The sequence below is a fragment of the Coregonus clupeaformis genome, chromosome 26 (assembly GCF_020615455.1).
Source record: "Coregonus clupeaformis isolate EN_2021a chromosome 26, ASM2061545v1, whole genome shotgun sequence".
In the NCBI taxonomy this organism is placed as follows: Eukaryota; Metazoa; Chordata; class Actinopteri; order Salmoniformes; family Salmonidae; genus Coregonus; species Coregonus clupeaformis.
The window spans coordinates 28,552,028-28,567,040 of NC_059217.1; the positions used below are offsets into that span (position 1 = coordinate 28,552,028).

General features: G+C 48.1%; 1 long non-coding RNA gene across 3 annotated transcripts in view; it reads left to right on the forward strand.

Moving 5' to 3' along the window:
• The window catches only part of LOC121540601, a 111,836-nt gene that overhangs the window by 36,006 nt on the left and 60,817 nt on the right, over window positions 1-15,013 (forward strand). For all 3 annotated transcript variants that reach the window (XR_005995515.2, XR_005995514.2, XR_005995516.1), the window contains exon 2: window positions 14,505-14,564. This is a non-coding gene — a long non-coding RNA (uncharacterized LOC121540601). The remainder of the gene's footprint in view (window positions 1-14,504; window positions 14,565-15,013) is intronic.

Consider the following 15,013-nt stretch of genomic DNA (forward strand, 5'->3'; position numbering starts at 1 on the left):
GGTGACGGGCAAGGTAACGAGTTGGAGCCTTGATTGTCATGCTAACTGTCTCAAGACTGCCTGTCCCCATTCGGTTCCCAGTCAGGTGATTGAGGCTAAACCCCCCAGATTTGTCCCTGGTTCCCGAGACATATCACGATTTGGGGGAAGTGTTCAGTAAGCAGAAGGCTCTGTCACTCCCTCCCCACCGACCATATGATTGTGCCATCAACCTGTTCCCTGGAGCTGTCTACCCCAAGGGAAGGTTATACAGTATCTCCCGCCCTGAACGTGAGGCTTTGGAGACCTACATCAAGGAGTCCCTAGCTGCTGGTCTCGTTCGTCCCTCGTCATCACCCCTGGGGCAGGATTCTTCTTTGTGGGTAAGAAGGATGGCTCTCTTCGACCGTGTGTTGATTATCGGGGGTTGAATGACATCACGGTCAAGAACAAGTATCCCCTGCCCTTGATGAGTTCTGCCTTCGACTCCTTACAGGGTGCTACGGTGTTCACCAAGCTAGACCTACGCAATGCGTATCACATGGTCCGGATCAGAGAGGGAGACGAGTGGTTGACGGGTTTCAATACACCGATGGGTCACTTCGAGTATCAGGTGATGCCGTTTGGACTGACCAATGCTCCAGCGGTATTCCAGAGTATGGTGAACGACGTCCTGAGAGATATGATCGGTCTCTTTGTGTTTGTTTACCTGGATGACATTCTGATCTTCTCGAAGGAACCTTCCGACCACGTCCAGCATGTCCGGCAGGTTCTGCAGCGATTGTTGGAGAATCGCCTGTTCGTGAAGGCCGAGAAGTGCGAGTTTCACGCCCACACGACATCCTTTCTCGGGTACATCATCTCCAGGGGAGAGATTAGGATGGACCAGGAGAAGGTTAGAGCGGTTCTGGAATGGGCCCAGCCCGGTACGAGATTGCAGCTCCAGAGATTTTTGGGGTTTGCGAATTTCTACCGCAGATTCATCCGGGATTACAGCCGTGTGGCCGCGCCGTTAACTGCCTTGACTTCCAGTATCAGGAACTTCAAGTGGAATCCGGAGGCGGATCGAGCGTTTCTGGATTTGAAGAGGCGATTCACCAACGCACCGATTCTCTCTCAACCGGACACGGCCCGTCAGTTCGTCGTTGAAGTGGACGCGTCTGATGTGGGAGTTGGCGCCATCCTGTCGCAGCGATGCTCCACGGACAGTAAACTCCATCCCTGCGCCTACTACTCTCGTCGCCTTTCGCCTGCGGAGAGGAATTACGATGTGGGTAACCGGGAGCTTCTCGCGGTGAAACTTGCCTTGGAGGAGTGGCGCCACTGGTTGGAGGGGGCGGAGCAACCGTTTATTGTCTGGACTGACCACAAGAATCTTGCTTACGTGCAATCGGCTAGACGTCTCAACTCCCGTCAGGCCAGGTGGTCGTTGTTTTTCGGACGGTTCAATTTTTTCCCTGACGTTCCGACCTGGATCTAAGAACGGCAAGGCGGACGCCTTGTCTCGGATGTTCTCCAAGACGGAGGAGGGTGGGTCCAAGACCGAGACAATTCTCCCCCGGAACTGCGTCGTGGGAGCTGTTAGGTGGAAGATTGAGGAGGAGGTGATGGCGGCTCTTCGGACGCAGCCCGGTCCCGGTAACGGTCCACCCGGTCGGTTGTTTGTGCCTGAGTCGGTTCGTCCTGCGGTCCTCAAATGGTCCCACGCCAGCAAGATGGCTTGTCACCCTGGCGTGGCTCGGACGATGGCGTTTCTTCGCAGACGTTTTTGGTGGCCTGCCATGGCCGAGGATACTCGGGGTTATGTTGCTGCCTGTCCAGTGTGTGCGCAGAATAAGGGTACCAATCGGCCCAGCTCTGGACTACTTCACCCCCTTCCTATTCCCCGGCGACCATGGTCGCATCTGGCCCTGGACTTTGTCACTGGGTTGCCCGCTTCTGAGGGGAACACGGTCGTTCTGACTATCGTGGACAGATTCAGCAAGTTCGCCCACTTTGTGCCAATTGCCAAGCTTCCCTCTGCCTCGGAGACGTCCGAGATCCTGGTTAGGGAGGTTTTCAGGGTCCACGGGTTGCCCAGTGATCTCGTTTCCGACCGTGGCCCTCAGTTTACCTCTGCTGTCTGGAAGTCCTTCTGTTTGGCCATTGGAGCTACAGTCAGTCTCACATCTGGTTTTCACCCCCCAATCTAATGGTCAGGCGGAGAGAGCCAACCAGAAGATGGAATCCACGCTACGCTGCCTGGCCTCTTCCAACCCCACCTCCTGGGTCTCTCAGTTGCCTTGGGTTGAGTATGCCCACAATACTCTCCCTACATCTGCCACTGGGATGTCTCCCTTCCAGTGCCTGTATGGCTACCAACCTCCCTTGTTCCCTTCTCAGGAGAAGGAGCTCTCAGTGCCTTCTGTTCAGGCCCATATTCGTCGTTGCCACCGGACCTGGCATCGGGCCAGAAAGGCACTCCTTAGAGTTTCGGACCGGTATCAGCTCCAGGCGAATCGTCGCCGGATCCCCGCTCCCACCTACACCATCGGAGATAGGGTCTGGTTGGCCACACGGGATCTTCCTTTACGGACTGAGTCTAGGAAGTTGTTACCGAAGTTCATTGGTCCGTTTGTGGTGGAGAAGGTGATCAACCCGGTGGCAGTTCGACTCAAACTCCCGAGGACGCTCAGAGTCCATCCCACCTTTCATGTCTCCTGCCTCAAGCCTGTTTTCCTCAGTCCTCTGTTGCCTCCTCCGCCTCCTCCTCCTCCTCCTCGGATGATCGGAGGTGGTCCTGCCCTACACGGTGCGACGCATCATGGATTCCAGACGGCCGGGGCCGGGGTTTCCAGTATCTCGTGGACTGGGAGGGGTATGGTCCTGAAGAGAGGAGTTGGATTCCGCGGCGACAGATCCTAGATGCTGACCTCATCCGTGACTTCTACCGCCTCCATCCTGGCGCTCCGGGAGTCCGCCCGGTGGCGTTCGTCGGAGGGGGGGTACTGTAACGATCCCGGCAGTCTGAGTCGGGTCCTGTCTGTGGACTAGTTTTTTCTGCTCGGGATCTCCAGTTTCCCGAGGGTTCTGGAAACGCTCCGGGGAGCTCTCTTGATTTCCGCACCTGCATCCCATCAGCAATCTGCACACCTGGTCCTGATCATCACCCTTCTTAGGCTCTGGCCTAACATCCATTCCCTGCCGGATCGTTAGCCATGAACAGTAGGTTTATCAGAGTATCAGTCTTAGAGCGTCTAGCGTTAGTTTTGTTGTTTTGCACCTTGTTGGTTTGTTGTTTACTTACCTCCGTTTTGTTCCATCTGCAGTCACTCGTCCGGAACCTTCATCCAACCTCTGCCTGGTGGTCGGCGGCTGCCGAGCCATGATTGGATCAACCACTGCACCCCCAACAACTAATCAACGCCGCCCGCTCTGTTCCCTGGATTATTCAGCATCACTCTTGAATTTGTAAATAAACACTCACCTTCGTTTCAACTTACCTTGTCCTGGTCTGCTTCTGGGTTCTGGCTTTGTAACTCGTGACAGGGGGACCTTGCGGGCGTAGTGTGTTACCAATTGTTTTCTTGGGGACTATGGTCCCAGCTGCCTTGAGATCATTGACAATATCCTCCCGTGTAGTTCTGGGCTGATTCCTCACCGTTCTCATGATCATTGCAACTCCACGAGGTGAGATCTTGCATGGAGCCCCAGGCCGAGGGAGATTGACAGTTATTTTGTGTTTCTTCCATTTGCAAATAATCGCACCAACTGTTGTCACCTTCTCACCAAGCTGCTTGGCGATGGTCTTGTAGCCCATTCCATTCTTGTGTAGGTCTACAATCTTGTCCCTGACATCCTTGGAGAGCTCTTTGGTCTTGGCCATGGTGGAGAGTTTGGAATCTGATTGATTGATTGCTTCTGTGGACAGGTATCTTTTATACAGATAACAAGCTGAGATTAGGAGCACTCCCTTTAAGAGTGTGCTCCTAATCTTAGCTCATTACCTGTATAAAAGACACCTGGGAGCCAGAAATCTTTCTGATTGAGAGGGGGTCAAATACTTATTTCCCTCATTAACATGCAAATCAATTTATAACATTTTTGACATGCGTTTTTCTGGATTTATTTGTTGTTATTCTGTCTCTCACTGTTCAAATAAACCTACCATTGCAATTATAGACTGATCATTTCTTTGTCAGTGGGCAAACGTACAAAATCAACAGGGGATCAAATACTTTTTTCCCTCACTGTATATATATATTTTGTTATCAAAACGTTTTTGGGAATGTTTTTGGGATGTTATCATCCTAATGTTAGATAACTAGATTTCATTGGAATCTTTGCTAATGTTCTGGGAATGTTCTCGGTTTGCTGGGAGCATAAAAAACTAACTGGAATGCTATTTGGCCATAAATTGAGAGTACACAGTGGCAGAATACCTGACCACTGTGACTGACCAAAAATTATGAAAATCCTTGACTATATACAGACTCAGTGAGAATAGCCTTGCTATTGAGAAAGGCCGCCATAGGCAGTCCTGGCTCTTGAGAGAAGACAGGCTATGTGCACACTGGCCACAAAATGAGGTGGAAACTGAGCTGCATTTCCTAACCTCCTGCTAAATGTATGACCACATTAGAGACACATACAGAATTTTCCACAGATCACACAAACTCCCGTGTCTGTTAGGCGAAATTTCGCAATGTGCAATCACCGCAGCAAGATTTGTGGCCAGTTGCCATGAGAAAAGGGCAACCATTTGAGCACAAACAACATTGTAAATACCACCAATACTTATCTGTTTATTTATCTTCCCCTACTATTCGTACTACAAGTATTTGCACATTGCTAAGACACTGTACATAGCTGATAATATAACACTTGAAATGTCTTTGTCTTTTGGAAACCTTTGTGATGTTGTTCATTTCTAATCGTTTTTATGTTCCTTTTGTTTCTTTTCACTTCTGTTTGATGTTTATTTCACTTGCTTTGGTAACAAATGTTTCCCATTTCAGTAAAGCGACTTTGTATTGAATGGAAATAGAGAGTGGGGGGAGGTTAGAGCGAGAGAGAAATAGAGAGAGAGAGGGGGAGAGAGAGCACACGAAGTTCATCTGAGGACAGGGAAATGCGCTTCTTTCCAGTGTGAATCATTTTGGAAAAATTAGCCTCTGGGCTGAATTGCCCCAGCAATTTGGCATGTTTCTCCATTCTGCTTTCTTGACTATTTTGGCTGAACTCACAGTTATTTGTTTTACTGCCCAAGAAAACTTCAGGTCCTTTAAAGATACAGCAGGCAAAGCCAGTTCCTGAGTCAGCCATGCCCTGTAAACAAATAAAATAAATCTCAGTAGAATGCTGCCATAGCTTCCTGTTTAGCTCTGAATTCCAAGGGAAACTGAGCTAGTTCTCTGAGTCTGCATCCATCCAGCGCACAGGGAGAATTCGTCAGTTGGAGTTTGAGAGGCAGTTTGAAGAATACCCTTTTTTAAAGGATTTAGATGTTTGTAAAATGGACGTTACATGTTTAATACGTGGTGTGGGTTTAGGTTCTGATTTTGTATTTTTGATAAGTGAATTTCCACAATTAAAGAAGTTGCCTTTGAATTCAGAAAGAACCTTGGGGCCATCGGCTGCTCATGTACTTATCAGTCAAGCAGTTTGGAAAACAAATGTCTGCAGTACAGTGGGAAAAAATAAAGTGTGAGAAAGGAGCAGTATGAGAGCGGGGGTAGAGAGAAAGGGAGAGGGAGAGACAGGGAGGTAGAGAAACAGGGAGTGATATGGGAGGGGGCAGTGGTGGAAATAGTACCCAATTGTCATACTTGAGTAAAATAAAAGATACCAAGTAAAAGTGAAAGTCACCCAGTAAAATATTACTTGAGTAAAAGTCTAACAGTATTTGGTTTTAAATATTCTTAAGTATCAAAAGTAAATGTCATTGCTAAAATATACTTAAGCATCAAAAGTAAAAGTAAAAATATAAATCATTTAAAATTCCAGACGGCACCATTTTCTTTGTTTTCTTTTTATTTACGGATAGCCAGGAGCACACTCCAACACTCAGACATAATTTACAAACAAAGCATTTGTGTTTAGTGAGTCCTGCCAGATCATAGGCAGTAGGGATGACCAGGGATGTTCTCTTGATAAGTGCATGAATTGGACCCTTTTTTTGTCCTGCTAAGCATTCGAAATGTAACAAGCACTTTTGGGTGTCAGGGAAAATGTATGGAGTAAAAAGTACATTATTTTCTTTAGGAATGTAGTGAAGTAAAAGTAGTAGTAAAGTACAGATACCCCCAAAAAACTACTTAAGTAGTACTTCAATGTATTTTTACTTAGTTACTTTACACAACAGGGAGGGAAGAGAGAGGGAGGTAGAGTGACAGGGAGGTGGAGAGACAGGGAGGTAGAGAGACAGGGAGGTGGAGAGACAGGGAGGTAGAGAGACAGGGAGGTGGAGAGACAGGGAGGTAGAGAGACAGGGAGGTAGAGAGACAGGGAGGTAGAGTGACAGGGAGGTAGAGAGACAGGGGGGTAGAGAGACAGGGAGGTAGAGTGACAGGGAGGTGGAGAGACAGGGAGGTAGAGAGACAGGGAGGTGGAGAGACATGGAGGTAGAGAGACAGGGAGGTGGAGTGACAGGGAGGTGGAGAGACAGGGAGGTAGAGTGACAGGGAGGTGGAGAGACAGGGAGGTAGAGTGACAGGGAGGTGGAGAGACAGGGAGGTAGAGAGACAGGGAGGTGGAGAGACAGGGAGGTAGAGAGACAGGGAGGTAGAGTGACAGGGAGGGAGAGAGTTTAATTTTGCAGTCAGCCCCTTCTCCCACCACACAAACAATGCTGCTGTCTCCCCCCCTGAGAGAGGAGAAGAGACAGGGGGAAGAGGGAGGGAAGGAGAGAGAGGGAGAGGGGAGAGAGGGATTGGCCTGTGTTGGGGTTTGGATGAGTCAGTGGTGAGCCCAGTCAGCAACAGCTGGGTCTCTAGTGTCACTTTGTCTCCCAGCCAGTCCCCATGCCCAGCCCTCCAGCCTTGCAGCCTCCCAGCTTCCAGCCTCCCAGCCTCCAAACTTCCAGCCTCCCAGCTTCCAGACTTCCAGCCTCCCAGTTTCCAGCCTCTCAGTTTCCAGCCTCTCAGCCTCCAGCCTCCCAGCCTCCAGACTCTCAGCCTCACACCTTCCAGCCTCCAAGCTTCCAGCCTCCCAGCCTCCAGCTTCCCAGCCTCCAGCCTTCTAACCTTCAGCCTCCCAGCTTCCAGCCTCTCAGTTTCCAGCCTCTCAGCCTCCAGCCTCCCAGCTTCCAGCCTCCCAGCCTCCAAGCTTCCAGTCTCCCAGCTCCCAGCCTCTCAGCTAACAGCCTCCCAGCCTCCCAGCTTCCAGCCTATCAGCCTCGCAGCCTCTAGCCTCCCAGCCTCCAGCCTCCCAGCCTCCTAGCCTCCAAGCCTCCCAGCTTCCAGCCCAGTCTGAATTATGACAGCTCAGGGATGGCAAGCAGCTTAATTACAATGGCTGATTGCCTCTCTGTTGGCATTTCTTACAAGGTGATTGTCATGTGAGTGAGCAGATCTGGAGACCAGGAGTATGAGGAAAAGGGAGGCTTTTCATTGGCTCGCCTCAATTCCTTTGGACAGAAACAGATGCAGATTCAGAACTGATTGGTTCAGGGCAAAGAGAAGGTGTTTTTTTTATGCCATTTGGCCAGACAGAACCAGTGTGAGGAGGCTAGAAGCCAGGTGATTTTATTGCACAATGGTAGATTATAGCTGTTCAGTCTTTGGCGCTATTACATTTGTGAGTTGTATTAAAGTAATATCACGTAGGGGACAGACTGGATTATGAATGAAATTGTCAGATTTCTTGCACAGTATAATTTCTGAAGTAATTGATCTTGAAACCATCTTATTTTGCTTTCCTGAAAAGGTGGTGACTTCTAAGCAGCAAGAGAAAAATGAATATCCATAGGAAGCCTTTTAGAGGGTATCCAGGCTCTGTCGTAGCCGGCCGCGACCGGGAGACCCATAGGGCGGCGCACAATTGGCCCAGCATCGTCCAGGGTAGGGGAGGGAATGGCCGGCAGGGATGTAGCTCCTGAGTGGCGCAGTGGTCTAAGGCGCCGCATCGCAGTGCTAACTGTGCCACTAGAGATCCTGGTTCGAATCCAGGCTCTGTCGCAGCCGGCCGTGACCGGGAGACTCATGGGCGGCGCACAATTGGCCCAGCGTCGTCCAGGGTAGGGGAGGGAATGGCCGGCAGGGATATAGCTCAGTTGATAGAGCATGGCGTTTGCAACGCCAGGTTTGTGGGTTCGTTTCCCACGGGGGGCTAGTATAAAAAAAATAAAAAATATATATGTATTCACTAACTGTAAGTCGCTCTGGATAAGAGCGTCTGCTAAATGACTAAAATGTAAATGTAAATGTAGCTCAGTTGGTAGAGCATGGCGTTTGCAACGCCAGGGTTGTGGGTTCAATTCCCACGGGTGGCCAGTATGAAAACAAATTATAATAATAATGTAATCACTCACTAACTGTAAGTCGCTCTGGATAAGAGCGTCTGCTAAATGACTAAAAATTAGTGTATTGAAATGAGTGCAGAATTATTATTATTGAGCATATTTCTTGTCAAAAGGAGAGAAGTAAGGCCTTGAATTGCCCATTCTTATGTCAGTCAGTCAGAGAGACCACTGTGAAGTGTGATGTGTGTGTTAAGTGGGAGCTGGTTTGGGTTGGTCTGGACGGCTTTGTCTACTGCTTTGGCTTTTGTTCCTTTAGTAATGAATTGTGGAGGCCTTGGCTTGAGTCGGCCTGTCTCATAGCAACTAAAGACAGAGTGCTGGCGAGGCGAAGGGAGAGAAGGGCAGAGAGGATCATGGCCGTATGTTTGTCTCTCTGGGGGCAGACAGACAGACAGACAGACCACGCCGGGTCAGTCTAGCACAGTAAAGAATACTTTGTTTTGCATGCAAAGAGGATATAAACTTATTTGCTTTGTATAATATTATCTATTTCCTCCAGATAACTCGAAGATTGACCACGAAGATCACAATCTTTCCATTCACTATAATGAGGGATCCTGTTTTCTGCTAACAATGCCTGCAATACCGCGGTCAGCGTTGAACTTCCGTGGCTTCAATGAGAGGGGGCAGTTGTTCTCTCCTGAGCTAACCTGATTAAGCAGAGGTTGACGTTACTAAATCCTTTTGAACATCAAGTCCTGTTGTTGATTCATGGAAAGCCTGTTCCCCTGTATATGTCCCCTGTAGCTCAGTTGGTAGAGCATGGCGCTTGCAACGTCAGGGTTGTGGGTTAGTTTCCCACGGGGGGCCAGTATGAAAATGTATGCACTCACTAACTGTAAGTCGCTCTGGATAAAAATGTAAAAATTTATATTCATATGCAGACCACTGCAGCCTAGCCATGTTGACCCTGGACCCAGACACTACCTGTCTTTTTTATTTTATTTCACCTTTATTTAACCAGGTAAGCCAGTTGAGAACAAGTTCTCATTTACAACTGCGACCTGGCCAAGATAAAGCAAAGCAGTGCGATAAAAACAACAACACAGAGTTACATATGGGGTAAACAAAACATAAAGTCAAAAAATACAACAGAAAATATATATAGTGTGTGCGAATGTAGTAAATTATGGAGGTAAGGCAATAAATAGGCTATAGTGCAAAATAGTTACAATTTCGTATTAACACTGGAATGATAGATGTGCAAAAGATGATGTGCAAATAGAGATACTGGGGTGCAAATTAGCAAAAATATATAACAATATGGGGATGAGGTAGTTGGGTGGGCTAATTTCAGAATGGCTGTGTACAGGTGCAGTGATCGGTAAGCTGCTCTGACAACTGACGCTTAAAGTTAGTGAGGGAGATAAGAGTCTCTAGCTTCAGAGATTTTTGCAGTTCGTTCCAGTCATTGGCAGCAGAGAACTGGATGGAATGGCACCCAAAGGAGGTGTTGGCTTTGGGGATGACCAGTGAGATATACCTGCTGGAGCGCATACTACGGGTGGGTGTTGCTATGGTGACCAGTGAGCTAAGATAAGACGGGGATTTGCCTAGCAGTGATTTATAGATGACCTGGAGCCAGTGGGTTTGGCGATGAATATGTAGTGAGGGCCAGCGAACAAGAGCGTACAGGTCACAATGGTGGGTAGTATATGGGGCTTTGGTGACAAAACGGATGGCACTGTGATAGACTACATCCAATTTGCTGAGTAGAGTGTTGGAGGCTATTTTGTAAATGACATCGGCGAAGTCAAGGATCGGTAGGATAGTCAGTTTTACGAGGGCATGTTTGGCAGCATGAGTGAAGGAGGCTTTGTTGCGAAATAGGAAGCCGATTCTAGATCTAACTTTTGATTGGAGATGCGTAATGTGAGTCTGGAAGGAGAGTTTGCAGTCTAACCAGACACTCAGGTATTTGTAGTTGTCCACATACTCTAGGTCAGACCCACCGAGAGTAGTGATTCTAGTCAGGTGGGCGGGTGCAAGCAGCGTTCGGTTGAAGAGCATGCATTTAGTTTTACATGTGTTTAAGAGCAGTTGTAGGCTACGGAAGGAGTGTTGTATGGTGTTGAAGCTCGTTTGGAGGTTTGTTAACACAGTGTCCAATGAAGGGCCAGATGTATACAAAATGGTGTCGTCTGCGTAGAGGTGGATCCGAGCGTCATCAGCAGCAAGAGCGACATCATTGATATACACAGAGAATAGAGTCGGCCCGAGAATTGAACCCTGTGGCACCCCCATAGAGACGGACAGAGGTCCAGACAACAGGCCCTCCGATTTGACACATTGAACTCTATCTGAGAAGTATTTGGTGAACCAGCCGAGGCAGTCATTAGAGAAACCAAGGCTATTTAGTCTGCCAATAAGAATGCGGTGGTTGACAGAGTCAAAAGCCTTGGCCAGGTCGATGAAGACAGCTGCGCAGTACTGTCTTTTATCGTTCGCGGTTATAATATCGTTTAGGACCTTGAGCGTGGCTGAGGTGCACCCATGACCAGCTCAGAAACCGGATTGCATAGCGGAGAAGGTATGGTGGGATTCTAAATGGTCGTTGATCTGTTTGTTAATTTGGCTTTCAAAAACTTTCGAAAGGCAGGGCAGGATGGATATAGGTCTGTAACAGTTTGGATCTAGTGTCACGCCCTTTGAAGAGGGGGATGACCGCGGCAGCTTTCCAATCTCTGGGGATCTCAGACGTTACGAAAGAGAGGTTGAACAGGCTAGTAATAGGGGTTGCGACAATTTCGGCGGCTAATATTAGAAAGAAAGGGTCCAGATTGTCTAGCCCAGCTGATTTGTAGGGGTCCCGATTTTTCAGCTCTTTCAGAACATCAGCTGTCTGAATTTGTGTGAAGGAGAAGCGGGGGCATGGGCAAGTTGCAGCGGAGGGTGCAGAGCTGGTGGCCGGGGTAGTGGTAGCCAGGTGGAAAGCATGGCCAGCCGTAGCAAAATGCTTGTTGAAATTTGGATTTTGGAGTTAGTGCTACAGGGTGCAAATTTCTGTTTGAAAAAGCTAGCCTTTGCTTTCCTAACTGATTGTGTATATTGGTTCCTGACTTCCCTGAAAAGTTGCATATCGCGGGGCTGTTCGATGCTAATGCAGTACGCCACAGGATGTTTTTGTGCTGGTCAAGGGCAGTCAAGTCTGAGGAGAACCAGGGGTTATCTGTTCTTAGTTCTGAATTTTTTGAATGGGGCATGCTTATTTAAGATTGAGAGGAAAGCACTTTTAAAGAACAACCAGGCATCCTCTACTGACGGAATGAGGTCAATATCCATCCAGGATACCCGGGCCAGGTCAATTAGAAAGGCTAAAGTGTTTTAGGGAGCGTTTGACAGTGATGAGGGGTGGTCGTTTGACCGCGGACCCATTACGGACGCAGGCAATAAGGCAGTGATCGCTGAGATCCTGGTTGAAGACAGCAGAGGTGTATTTAGAGGGTAAATTTGTCAGGATGATATCTATGAGGGTGCCCATGTTTATAGATTTAGGGTTGTACCTGATAGGTTCGTTGATAATTTGTGTGAGATTGAGGGCATCTAGTTTAGATTGTAGGTTGGCCGGGGTGTTAAGCATATCCCAGTTTAGGTCACCAAGCAGTACGAACTCTGAGGATAGATGGGGGGCAATCAGTTCACATATGGTGTCCAGGGCACAGCTTGGGGCTGAGAGGGGTCTGTAGCAAGCGGCAACAGTGAGAGACTTATTTCTGGAAAGGTGGATTTTTAGAAGTAGAAGCTCAAACTGTTTGGGCACAGACCTGGATAGTACGATAGAGCTCTGCAGGCTATCTCTACAGTAGATTGCAACCCCACCCCCTTTGGCAGTTCTATCGAGACGGAAAATGTTGTAGTTGGGGATGTACATTTCTGAATTTTTGGTGGCTTTCCTAAGCCAGGATTCAGACACTGCTAGAACATCAGGGTTGGCGGAGTGTGCTAACGCAGTGAATAACTCAAACTTAGGGAGGAGGCTTTGGATGTTAACGTGCAAGAAACCAAGGCTTTTACGGTTACAGAAGTCAACAAATGATAACGCCTGGGGAGTAGGAGTGATACTGGGGGCTACAGGGCCTGGGTTAACCTCTACATCACCAGAGGAACAGAGGAGGAGTAGAATAAGGATATGGCTAAAAGCTTTAAGTACTGGTCTTCTAGTGCGTTGGGTACAGAGAAAAAAAGGGGCAGATTTCCGGGCGTTGTAGAATAGATTCAGGGCATTATGTACAGACAAGGATATGGAAGGATATGAGTTCAGTGGAGGTAAACCTAAGCGTTGGGTAACGATGGGGGGTGGGACAAAGGAGCTATCTAAGGCATGTTGAGCTGGGCTGGGGGATCTACAGTGAAATAGTACAATAAGAAATAACCGAAACAGCAATAAGCAAGGCATATTGACATGGGAGAGAGGCATAAAGCAATCACAGGTGTTATTTGAGAGAGCTAAGACAACAGCTGGTAATGGCGACAAAGTTTGGGCTGAGGCTAAACATAAACAGGATGCGGTACCGTATAAAGGAACAGTCCAGCAGGCATCAGCTGTATAGCTGAGTTATCATAAGGTCCGGTGAACAGCAATAGGAGAGTTCGGAGGTAGTTCTGGGGCTGCTATAACACTGGCAAGCAAGAGGCCATGGCTTGCGTGTGCTAGCGGCCGGGGCTAGCAGATGGATCTTCGTGGTCGACGTCGTAACGGGAAGCCTGTTGAAACCACATCAGACGATTTCGTCGGCAGACCAGTCGTGTTGGATCGGCGGGGCTCCGTGTCAATACTAGGAGGTCCCGTCTGGTTGACAGAGAGGTACATAGCCGGGAGATGGGCCTGGCTCGAGTCTAGCTCAAGGCTGATTAGCCAACAATAACATCCATTTGGTTGCAGCTAGTTAGTTGCGATGATCCGGTGTTAAAGGTCCAGTGATTCAGTGATTCCGGCAGAAAAACCGATATGTTCTGGGTTGATAACGCGCTGTGCAGACAGTGCAGACTGGCCGATAATAGTCCAGGCTAGAGCTGGCTGGTAGGTAGTGCAGGCCACGGACAATGGTGAAAAACCGCTAACGGTGGCTAAATAGCAAGTAGCTAGTTAGCTGGCTACTCCCGTCCGGTAGACAGAGAGGTAGATAGCCGGGATATGGGCCTGGCTCGAGGCTAGCTCAAGGCTAACTGGTGCTTGCTTCGGGGGCAGTGGTGATTAGCCAACAGCAACATCCATTCGGTTGCGGCTAGCTAGTTGCGATCCGGTGTTAATGTCCAGTGATTCAGTTATTCCGCCAGAAAATCCGATGTTCTGGGATAAAACCGCTAACGGTGGCTAATAGCAAGTAGCTAGTTAGCTGGCTAGCTAGTTTCAACTGGAGATTCTAGATAAAAGGTAAGTCAATAATAGAATCCGTTCCACATTGAGTGAGGCGGGTTGCAGGAAAGTATATTTTGTAGAAGGATGAAAAGTGTGATAGGGAAATATGTATGAAAAATACAAAAAAATACAAAAAACTGGCTATTTACACAGACACACAACAAAGAACACGACTGCACTGCTACGCCATGGTTACAGGGATGGAGCAGGTTCAGGGGCCTGACTCCAGGGATCACTTTGCCTGCGTTAACAATCAGCATTGCACCCTCACGGCAGTAAAACAACCACCCTGCTGCCCCACGGGCCAGGAGAGACCAGGACACATTAACCCTGGTGCCCTGATGGCTGTCCGGCCTAATTACTGTGGTGTCAGTGAGCATCTCTCCCTTTGTGATCAGTTTCACTTGGAGCTGTTAGCCCTTTTAAATAAAAGAGCTCTGTGAACACTGGGTGTCTGATAACATTTGAAAGCGCTTCTTTGGTTTGCTATGGCCTAACGAATTGGCCCACAGTATGAAGCATTGTGCTTTGTTGTGAAGGGAAAATATCTTGTCACTTTGCGCTGTTGTATTTCATCCGATGGATTGTTAGCACTGACTTTGTTGTTCAAAGGAGTTTGTGCTGTGACTTAGATACCATATTTAATGATTTGTATTTTTTCCCCAGTGTTACATAGAGTGGCCAGGATGAAGAGAGAACTGATTCAATGGACTTGAAGAAATGCAGGTAAGCAAATCATGCAAATTAGAACATTCTCAGTCTTCCTCATGCTGCTTTCATAAACAAACAATGGTTTCACCTGTTGAAAGGGGTGCATTTACCCCCATTCTGTAGGAAGAACAGGGCATGCTGGCAATGTAGCATTGCTTAATTAAATGTGTGTGTTAGCCTGAAACCATCAGATGGCACTAGAACCAGTTCTCTCTCCCTCTGAATGAATCACTGAGCTGGCCAAACCAGAGACCATATCTTGGCTCTGCCTCATATCCACATATCAAACCTCACAGTTTCACATTAGCCTATTGTTTGTAACAGGGACAGAAAACGATTGCCACCCCATGTCCAATAGACATAGCTTTATTTGCCGCTTATGCAAAGGACCTGGACCTCCTGATGGTTCTTGTTGTATGGACTGGAGCAAGGTTGGCCTTGTGGATATTCTCGTTACAAATTCT